Source organism: Peromyscus eremicus, chromosome 8b (genome assembly GCF_949786415.1).
Source record: "Peromyscus eremicus chromosome 8b, PerEre_H2_v1, whole genome shotgun sequence".
Taxonomy (NCBI): Eukaryota; Metazoa; Chordata; class Mammalia; order Rodentia; family Cricetidae; genus Peromyscus; species Peromyscus eremicus.
Window position 1 is genome coordinate 7,317,541 of NC_081424.1, and position 10,482 is coordinate 7,328,022.

A 10,482-nucleotide genomic window follows, 5' to 3' on the forward strand; every position below is an offset into this window, starting at 1 on the left:
CTGGAGCTATGGATTGTAGTCTGGTTATCTTTTGTTTTACATCTAGTATCTGCTTATGAGTAAGTACCATGTTTGTTTTTAGGAGTCTGGGCTACCTCACTCAAGATGGTATTTTCTAGTTTCATCCATTTGCTTGCAAATTTCGTGATGCCATTGGTTTTTTTTTTGCAGCTGAATAATACTCAATTTTGTATATATACCACATTTTCTTTATTCATTCTTTGGTTCAGGGACAACTAGGTTGTTTCCAGGTCCTGGTTATTATGAATAATACTGCTATGAACATAGTTAAACAAGTATCCTTGTGGTGTAATTGAGCATCCCTTGGATATATGACTAAGAGTGGTATCATTGGGTCTTAAGGTAGATTGATTCCCAATTTTCTGAGAAGTCTCCATACTGATTTTCAACTTGGCTGTACAAGTTTGTACTCCTACCAACAGTGGAGTTCCACATCCTCTCCAACATAAGCTGTCATCAGTATTTTTGATCTTAGCCATTCTGAGAGGTGTAAGATGGTATCTCAAAGTTGTTTTGATTTTCATTTCCCTGATAACAAAGGATATTGAGCAATTCCTTAAATGTTTTTCAGCCATTTGAGAATCTTCTGTTCAGATCTGTATCCCACTCATTTTTTAATTGGATATTTGATATTTTGATGTCTAGTTTCTTAAATTCTTTATATATTTTGGATATCAGCTCTCTGTCAGATGTGGTGTTGGTGAAAATCTTTTACCATTCTATGGGCTATCATTTTGTCTGATTTACCATGTCCTTTGCCCTACAGAAGCTTCTCAGTTTCTAGAGGTCCCATTTATTAATTGTTGCTCTCAGTGTCTGTGCTACTCTGGTGTTATATTTAGGAAGTGGTATCCTGTGCCAATGAGTTCAAGGCTACTTCCTACTTTCTCTTCTATCAGGTTCAGTGTAGCTGGATTTATGTTAAGGTCTTTGATCCACTTAAATTTGAGTTTTGTGCATGGTGATAGATATGGGTCTATTTATAATCTACATGTTGACATCCAGTTATGCTAGCACAATTTGTTGAAGATGCTTTGTTTTTTTCCATTGTACAGTTTTGGCTTCTTTGTGTCAGGTGTTTATAGGTGTGTAGATTAATGTCAGGGTCTTTGATTCTATTGGGTCACATCTGTTTTTATGCAAATACTAAGCCTTTTTTTATTACTATAGCTCTATAGTAGAGCTTGAAGTCAGGCATGGTGATGCCTCCAGAGGTTGCTTTATTGTACAGGATTGTTTTAGCTATCCTAGGTTTTTTTTTTTCATATGGAGTTGAGTATTGTTCTTCCCAGATCTATGAAGAATTGTGTTGGGATTTTAATGGGAATTGCATTGAATCTGTAGATTGCTTTTGATAAGATTGCCATGTTTACTATGTTAATCCTGCCTATCCATGAGCATGGGAGATCTTTCCATTTTCTGATATCTTCTTTAATTTCTTTTTTCAGGAACTTAAAGTTCTTGTCATATAAGTCCTTCACTTGCTTAGTTAGCATTACTCCAAGGTATTTTATAACATTTGTGGCTATTATAAAGGGTGATATCTTCTTCAATTTCTTTCTTCGGAGACTCAGTTCTTATCATACAGGTCTTTTACTTGCTTAGTTAAGTTACACCTTAATTAGAGTATTATTTCTGGCTATTGTAAAGGGTGATGTTTCTCTGGTTCTTTCTCAGCCCATTTGTCATTTGTATATAGGAGGGTTACTGATTTTTTTTTTTAGTTAATCTTGTATCCTGCCACATTACTGAATGTGTTTATCAGCTATAGGAGTTCCCTGGTAGAATTTTTGTGTCACTTATGTATACTACCATATCATCTGCAAATAGCACAAGTTTGACTTCTTCCTTTCCAATTTGTATACCCTTGATCTCCTTTTGTTGTCTTATTGCTCTGGCTATATTGAATAGACTGGGGAAAGTGGTTAGCCTTGTCTTGTTCCTGATTTTAGTGGAATCACTTTGAATTTCTCTCCATTTACTTTGATGTTAGCTGTTGGCTTGCTGTAAATTGCTTTTATTATATTTAGGTATGTTCTTTGTATTCCTGATCTCTCTAAGACCTTTATCATGAAAGGTGTTGGATTTTGTCAAAGGTTTTTTCAGCATCTAATGAGGTGATCATGTGGATTTTTTTCTTTCAGTTTTATATGCTGGATTACATTGACAGATTTTCATATGTTGAACATCCCTGCATCTCTGGGGTGAAGTCTACTTGAGCATGGTGGATGACTTTTTTGATGTGTTCTTGGATTCTGTTTGCCAGTATTTTAACATCAATATTCATGAGGGAGATTGGACTGTAATTGTCTTTCTTTGTCACATCCTTGTGTGGTTTGGGTACCAAAGTAACTGTAGCCTCATGAAAAGAGTTTGGCAGTGTTCCTTCTGTTTCATTATGTGGAACAATTTTTGAGGAGTTGCTGTGGGACGTTCTGTATGGCAAATGTGTTGCTAATTAGTCAAATAAAACACTGATTGGCCATTGGCTAGGCAGGAAGTGTAGGCGGGACAAGGAGGAGAATAAAGCTGGGAAGTGGAAGGCTGAGTCAGAGAGACACTGCCAGCCGCCACCATGACAACCAGCATGTGAAGATGCCGGTAAGCCACGAGCCATGTGGCAAGGCATAGATTAATGGAAATGGATTAATTTAAGCTGTAAGAACAGTTAGCAAGAAGCCTGCCACGGCCATACAGTTTGTAAGCAATATAAGTCTCTGTGTTTGCTTGGTTGGGTCTGAGTGGCTGTGGGACTGGTGGGTGACAGAGATTTGTCCTGACTGTGGGCCAGGCAGGAAAACTCAAGCTACAAGGAGTATTGATATTAGTTCTTCTTTGAAATTCCGGTAGAATTCTGCACTGAAACCACCTGGCCTTGGGCTTTTTTTGGTTGAGACACTTTTAATGACTGCTTTTTTTCCTTAGGAGATATAGGTCTATTTAAATTGTTTATCTGGTCTTGATTTTAATCTGGGTATGTGGTACCTATCCAGAAAAATATCCATTTCTTTTAGATTTTTCCAATGTTGTGGAGTACATATTTTTGCAGTATGACCTAATGATTCTCTGGATTTCCTTATTGTCTTTTGTTATGTACCCCTTTTTGTTACTGATTTTGTTAACTTGGATATTATCTCTCTGCCTTTTGATAAATTTGGAAAGGGTTTGTCTATCTTGTTGATTTTCTCAAAGAACTAACTCTTTGTTTCATTGATTCTTTGTATTGTTGTTTCTATTTTATTGATTTCAGCCCTCAATTTGATTATTTCCTGGCATCTATTCCTCCTGGGTGAGTTTGCTTGTTTTTGTTCTAGAGCTTTCAGGTGTGCTGTTAATTCACTCATGTGAGATTTCTCCAACTTCTTTATGTAGGCATTTAGTGCTATGAATTTTCCTCTTAGTAGTGCTTTCATAGCGTACTGTAAGTTTGGGTATATTGTAGATTCATTTTCATTGAATTCTAGGGTGTAGCTTAAGTTTTCCTGCCTGGCCCACAGTCAGGATATATCTCTTTCACCTGCCAGTCCCACAGCCTCAGACCCGACCAAGTAAACACAGAGACTTATATTGCTTTCATACTGTATGGCTGTGGCAGGCTTCTTGCTAACTGTTCTTATAGCTTAAATTAATCCATTTCCATTAATCTATACCTTGCCACATGGCTCGTGGCTTACTGGCATCTTCACAAGCTGTTTCTCATCGTGGCGGCTGGCAGTGTCTCTCTGACTCAGCCTTCCACTTCCCAGCTTTATTCTCCTCCTTGCCCCGCCTATACTTCCTGCCTAGCCAACGGCCAATCAGTGTTTTATTGATTAATTAGCAACACATTTGCCATACATCCCACAGCACTAGGGAGTCTAATTTCTTTATTTCTTTCTTGACTCAGTGATGATTCAATTGAGCATTATTAGAAATGGACAGATATCACATACCCAAATTAAATCAAGATGAGGTAAACAATTTAAATAGACCTATATCTCCTTAGGAAATAGAAGCAGTCATTAAAAGTCTCCCAACAAAAAAGAAAAATCCCAGGGCCAGATTGTTTCAGTGCAGAATTCTATGAGAATTTCAAGGAAGCGGCTAGAAAACAGTGTGGAATTGTCCCTGAAAGGAACATCTTCTGGACAGGGGAATTCCAAGGAACAGGGTCCAAACGGGCAAGACAATCCAGCATAGTAGGGGGCCGAGGGGGAGTTAGTGGCTTTCCACAGCCATGCCAGGTGGTCACAGGAAGACTCAACTCACCTTGGCCAACACAGCAGCTGAAAAGTTTAAATCTCCTGGTAGTAACACCACCACCGATGTAATAAGTCAGATCAGGTGAAATTAGTAAGTCCAGGTTTAATCTGAGCAGAGCATTCCTGTGTGGTCCCAGGGGAAGAGGAGAAACCATGAGGGAAAACAAGGAGAAGTCTTGAGCCAGACCTTAAATACCCCTCCATGGTGGAGCCGCTGTGTGGCGGGGTTTCTCAGGGGCAGGATGGCAACTCCAGGAGATATCTCCAACAATGCTGATTGCTTACGTTGAAATCGATTATTTCCTATTATAAGACGAGAGCTGTCATTTTCTTTAGAAAGACCAATAGATATTTTTTAAAGTATGCTTGTGTGTTTACTGCATTTAGATCATTTCTGTCCCTGAGTCACTCCTCACACACCTTCTGTACACCCTAATCCGTCTCAAATTCACAACCTTTTCTTTTATATTGTTTTACACATAAAAACACACTCATGTGCATGCACACACACACACACACAAAATTGTATATGTACAAACTGTCAATTCCATTTGGTATTATTCATATATGCATGGGTTTATGGCTGGCCACCTGCAGTGGATAACCTGTCAGGGCGTTGTCCCTAGAGAAAACTGATATTCCTCTCATCAATCATTGGTTGCCTGCAACTCTTCATTTAGGGTCCTGTGAAGTTCTGCCATCAATGTTGGGGAATCAAAACTGATTTTGTCATTTTTCAGGTCTTGTTTAGGCAATAATATCCTACTGGGATTTCATGTGTACACCATCCCTGGTATATCTACGTGACACTCTTGCAACAGTTATCCTGGTCCTGTGGCCCTCACATTCTTTCTGACTCCTCTTCCACAGTGTTTCCTGAGCCTTAGGTGTAGGTTGTTTTACTGTAGATGTACTCATTAGATCTAGGCAAACCATGGTCATTTATTTTCTGCATTTTGACCAGTTGTGGATCTCTGCAAGAGTCTCCATCTGGGGCAAAAAGAAGCTGCTTTGATGAGGGCTGAGCGCTACACTAGGATGTAAACTCCTGATTCTCCTGCCTCCACCACCCCAATGCTGTTATTAAAGTTGTGGGCTCAAAGTACATTTAACTTAGTGTAACATTTTCACCTCTCACAACTACTACCATAAGGTCAACATCCTTGTTCTCAAATTCAATTCAAACAATAAGTCTAATGAAATCAGAATATTTCCATCAGACACAAGTATTCAGTATCAAGGACCCAGGAGACTTACCAGGTGAATTCTATACGGCTTTGCATAGTTAACTGCTGTTTCACAATTTTCCAGAGTTCTGATTAGTGAAGACATGGCTATGCTTCCTCAGAAAAAAAAAATGCTACATGCTTGTGGAAAAAAATCTACAAGCCTCCCAACTTCTTAGGTTCCTCAAGTATAAATATGCTTTGAGAGCAAGCCAAAGAAAGTAACTAAATAAACTAACGTGTTCTACAAACAGAAAATGTCTTTGTTAGTATTAAGTACTATTATTAAATTGAGATTGAAAGAATGGCATCGAAGGTAAATATCCTGGAGAAAAGACTATGGATACGATCGATACATACCGAAATAATTACAATTTAAATACCTCTCATGAAAAATGCAAGTTATTAACTTGCGTTTCCGGCTCTATGGTACGTTTCCTACCTTAGTAAGGAACTGACATACTCCAAAAGGGAAGACTAGGCTGGCCCAAGGGCTCTGGGGCAGTGTCTACTCAACACCCCCTCCACATACTGGCACCTCCCCGCCTGCCATCACCCCGGGTGCGCTCCTTCTGCCAGCCGCTTGCCCGCAGCCCTGGCCCGGCCACCCCCGCCTCTCACTTCCGCGCCCGGGACACACAGGAGCCCTACCCGAAGTGCCAGCTCTGCTCCGGCTTCCCACAGTGGAGAAGAGGCTCTGTCGAGCTCTGCCTGCCTGACTCACACTGTTCTGCAGAGGCGAAGGAGCACAAGTCCCAGAGCCCGCGCAGCCGCACAGAGCGCCGCCACCAGGGTCAGAGCCCAGCCCTGCGCGCACTTCCGCCCTCCGAACCAGCGCGATCCTGACCCGCAGCGCCTGGAGCTCACAGCAATCCCAGTGACCCTAGGCAACTCACATGTTCTGGCCCTCCAAGTTCTGGCCAATCCCACTAGATCTGAGCTACTTCTGTATTCAGTGGGACTCTACTTGCACCAAGAGAGGCAGTCCTTGGAATTCCTGGTTGTTAATGTGACAGTTCATGAAGAACAGAGAAATAAAGATCCTGATACCCTATGTAGTATGGACATCCAAAAGGAAGACTTTGAAATACAAAAAGAAAATTACTTAGAAAAGGATACCATGAAATGGTTGAATAGTGTATCTTATATTGCTAGAAATCACGTTTTCAGTGACATCCATAATAATATTAATGTTCCCTTATTGCAATCTAATTATTGTGAATGTGAAATCAAAATGTGTTTTTTAAAAGAGTACATGTCAGGGGCTGTAGAGATAACTTAGCAGTTAAGAATGCTTTGCTTTCACGGAGGAACTGGGTCCAGTTCTTACCATCCACATGTCGATTCACAACCATCTATAACTCCAGTTCCAGGGGATACAATGTTTGCTTCTCATTTACATGAGCATCAGTCATGAATATATAGGCTGGAAAATTACTCATACAAATATAAAAAGTTAAACAGTTCAATGTTCGGTACTGTGACTGAGGAAATATTCAACGTGTAAAGTTCTTTAGAAAGAAAATAGTGTTCAGTACATTAAAAGATACAGTGGGAGGGACAGGAACTGAAGCCTGTTACCCAAACATGCTAATTTATTTCATTTTATAATTGAAAATATGTTTTCTAGTGCAAACAGATTAACTTTTACATAATACTGTTTAATACAATTAATTTCTTGAATAATCCTGAGCAAAACAGACAATGGTTTTTAGAAATGTGGAGGGACAGAGGAGGGCTGGAGAGAATAAAGTGGAAAGGATACATGATGTAATTATATTTTAATTAATAATGGGTTATATAAAAACATTTAAACTGCTCTTTGAACATCCAAATGTTCTCACTGTAGGGTAAAAAGGGCCAGTGAGAGAATACTCTGGCCCTGAGACCAGAGCGAAGGCCAAACACCCTGCCCCTAACCAAGCTCCGGCCTTGAAATCCCACCAATCCCTAAGTTTACCACACAATCAGGACACAATCCCTAAACATGAAATTCAACCAATTTCTGAGCACAAAATCCAACCAATCCCTGAGCTTGGCTCAGAATCTGCCCACAGAATCCCACCAAGCTCAGGACTTGAAATCCCACCAATCTCTGGGGTTGTCCCAAGCTCAGAATTTGAGATCCCACCAATCCCCACCCTGGAAATCTCCACACTGGAAAGCTCCATCTCCAAGAAACCCTTTATTAGCCCTGTGTCCATTCCAGTTTGCTGCTGCTTCTCACACTAGCAGAGGCAGCCACCCTCCTGGGTTTTTCCCTCCCAATAACTCTCTTAATTTTGTTATAAGGACTTTCACAAGAGCACAACTCTGAGTACTTTGCCACAGCAGAGCAGAGCTATTAACACTTCTGACAGGGGAAGTTTCCCTTAGGGGAGCAGAGCTGTAAGTTCACTAGAGCAGAGCAGCGCTGTTACTGTAGGGTGAAAAGCGCCAAGGAAAAACACCTCACCCCTTACTAGACCTGAGACCTGGGCTAAAGAAAACACCCTGACCATTATTCCTTCACCCCAGGACCAGGGGTTGAAATTGTACCAATCCCTGACCTTTCCCCAGAGTCAGGCTACAGGATCCCACCAATCCCTGAGATCCCTGAACTCAAAATGCTACCAGTCCCTGGGCTTGAAATGCCACCAATCCCTGAGTTTGCCCCAGAGTCAGACCACAAAATCCACCAACCCCATGCCACCCTGGAAAGCTCCGCCCCTCCCAAGAAATACTATATAAGGTCTGTACCCTGTTCATTCTGTTGGCTTCCCCCTGAGGCAGCCACCCCCCTGGATTCTTCATTCCCAGTAAATCTCCAGAGCAGAGCAGAGCTGTAACATGTTCCCCAGATCAGAGATGAGTTGTAACGACTTTCCCCAGAGCAGAGCAGAGTTGTAACGACTTTCCCAGAGCAGAGCAGAGCAGAGCAGAGTTCTAACGACTTCCCCCAGAGGAGAGCTGTAACGACTTTTTCCCCAGAGCAGAGCAGAGTTGTAACGACTTTCCCCAGAGGAGAGCTGTAACGACATTTTCCCCAGAGGAGAGCAGGGCTGTGACACTTTTGCTGGGGAAAGCCTCCCAGCCTGAGCACAGTTGTTACACTTGCATTAGGAAAGCTTTTCATGGAGCAAGGGCTGTAACACTTTTCTGGGGAAAACCTCCTCAGCAGGAACACAACTGTAACACTTCTGTTAGGAAAACTTTCCCTTCAGAGCTGCAGGTATTCCTTGGCTCTTGACTGAAAAGATACTTTTCCCTTCAGAGTTGTGACACTTACACTTCCTCCATCCGTTCTTATTCAAGGAGAGGATGGACCATAAACATGCAAGAAGATTTTTCTAGCATGATCCAGCATCTTTCAATTAAAGCAGCCTCATACTCAAAAATAACAGTCTTAGGGAATTGGGGGGTAAATGGAGGGAGGGATTGGAAGGAGAGGATGGGGAAGGAGACCTTTAAAAAAAAATCTTTCTGCCATGTACAGAGGAATTCTGAAAAAAAAAAAGATTTACAGAATTTCTCATGAAAGAAGAAAATAATAAAGTGAAATGGTGTTGAGCCAAAGGCAGTCCAGTTCAAACCATCTAGATTATTTTGAAATGGAAAGTGCCCTGATAATAGAAAGAGTCCTAAACCTTCTTGTTCTAGGACAGAGTTTCTCTTAGTCTCCAAACTCTAATGGATATGAGCAAAGCAAGTTTTGGTAGCCCAATCATTTATGTTTTATTCACAATAAATCAGTCCTTAATAATAATTTGAATATGGAATATTACCCACAGGCTCAATTGACTGACAAAAATATCTAGGAGGTCATGTGTTTGGGGGAGGTTGTGGAATCTTTTTGACATAGATCCTTAACTAGCTGAACTATTGCCGTGTTGGCAATGTTGAGTTATACATGGTTCCATTTTCTTCAGATTTCTATCCTTCCAAGACAGTAGAAATGTGAGAAGTTATAAGTTCCTGATACCATGGACCAAGATGGACCCAGATGCTGTGCTTTCTCAGCTAAGACTCTATCCTCTGAGCCAGAGCAAATGTTTCTTCCCTTTTGTTGTTTCTACCAGTAATTTTGTCACAGTAATGAGAAAAGTAACTGAGATGGACCCCAAAGTATAAATAATTTATTGTGATGGTAACACTGTAGACTTGACTCCATCTAGAATCACATAAGAAAAGTTTCAGCTGATGAATTATCTAGCAAGATAAGCCTGAGGGCCTGTCTGTGTGTCATTATCTTGATTGATAATTGGTGAGGGGGACCCAGCCCTGTGTAGGTGACACCATAGCCTGGTGTGGAAACTGGGCTGTGTAAGAATTGAGAGGGTAGCTGAGCTCTAAGCAAGCAGGCAGCTTGGATTCATTTATTACACTCTGCTCTAGAAGGCTGATGTGATGTGAACAGCTGCCTCAGTGACTTTCCCAATAGTGGACATTAACTTTGAAGTATAAGTCAAATAAACCTTTGAAGACATTAAATGTTTTGACAAATATTTGTCATGCTGCATATAGAAAATGGAGTTATCCAATATCATTCACATGGTACTTTTAAAGCACATTGTTTCAAATACTTTGGAATTCAGTTTAGAAAAACTTTACCTTTGTGGTTTCTTCAATGTCTCCCCCAAAGACCAGAAGAGTGACAATGATCTCTGAGTTGTCAATATATATTGCATGATGTAATGCTGTTTCTCCATTGCAGTCTTTAATATTGGGATCTGATCCATGCTCAAGGAAAACAGAAATAATCTTTGTCTCCCAGCTCCTACAGCCTGTTGATATTGCAACAAGTAAAACATTGCCAATTCAAAGAATTCAACGTAGGTTTTCCACAACGTTCAATATGATTTGTATTTGAGACATGTTCAAATTCATTACTGAAATTGAAGTCTTTTAAATACTTTCATTAATGGTGTGAACTTCTGGTCATCAAGAGCATTTATCTGGCAATTACATATACAGAAATTACCCAGATCCAGATGTTCATTAAAAACCTCCAAAAT

At 40.6% G+C, this 10,482-nt stretch overlaps 1 protein-coding gene across 2 annotated transcripts in view; it reads right to left on the reverse strand.

Annotated features, from left to right (window-relative positions):
* Atg5 (autophagy related 5) overlaps positions 1 to 8,395 on the reverse strand; it is a 143,225-nt gene extending 134,830 nt beyond the window's left edge. For both annotated transcript variants that reach the window (XM_059272444.1, XM_059272442.1), the window contains exon 1: positions 8,228 to 8,395. The gene's annotated coding sequence lies outside the window, so the exon portion shown is untranslated. The remainder of the gene's footprint in view (positions 1 to 8,227) is intronic.
* Between the last annotated feature and the right edge of the window lie 2,087 nt (positions 8,396 to 10,482).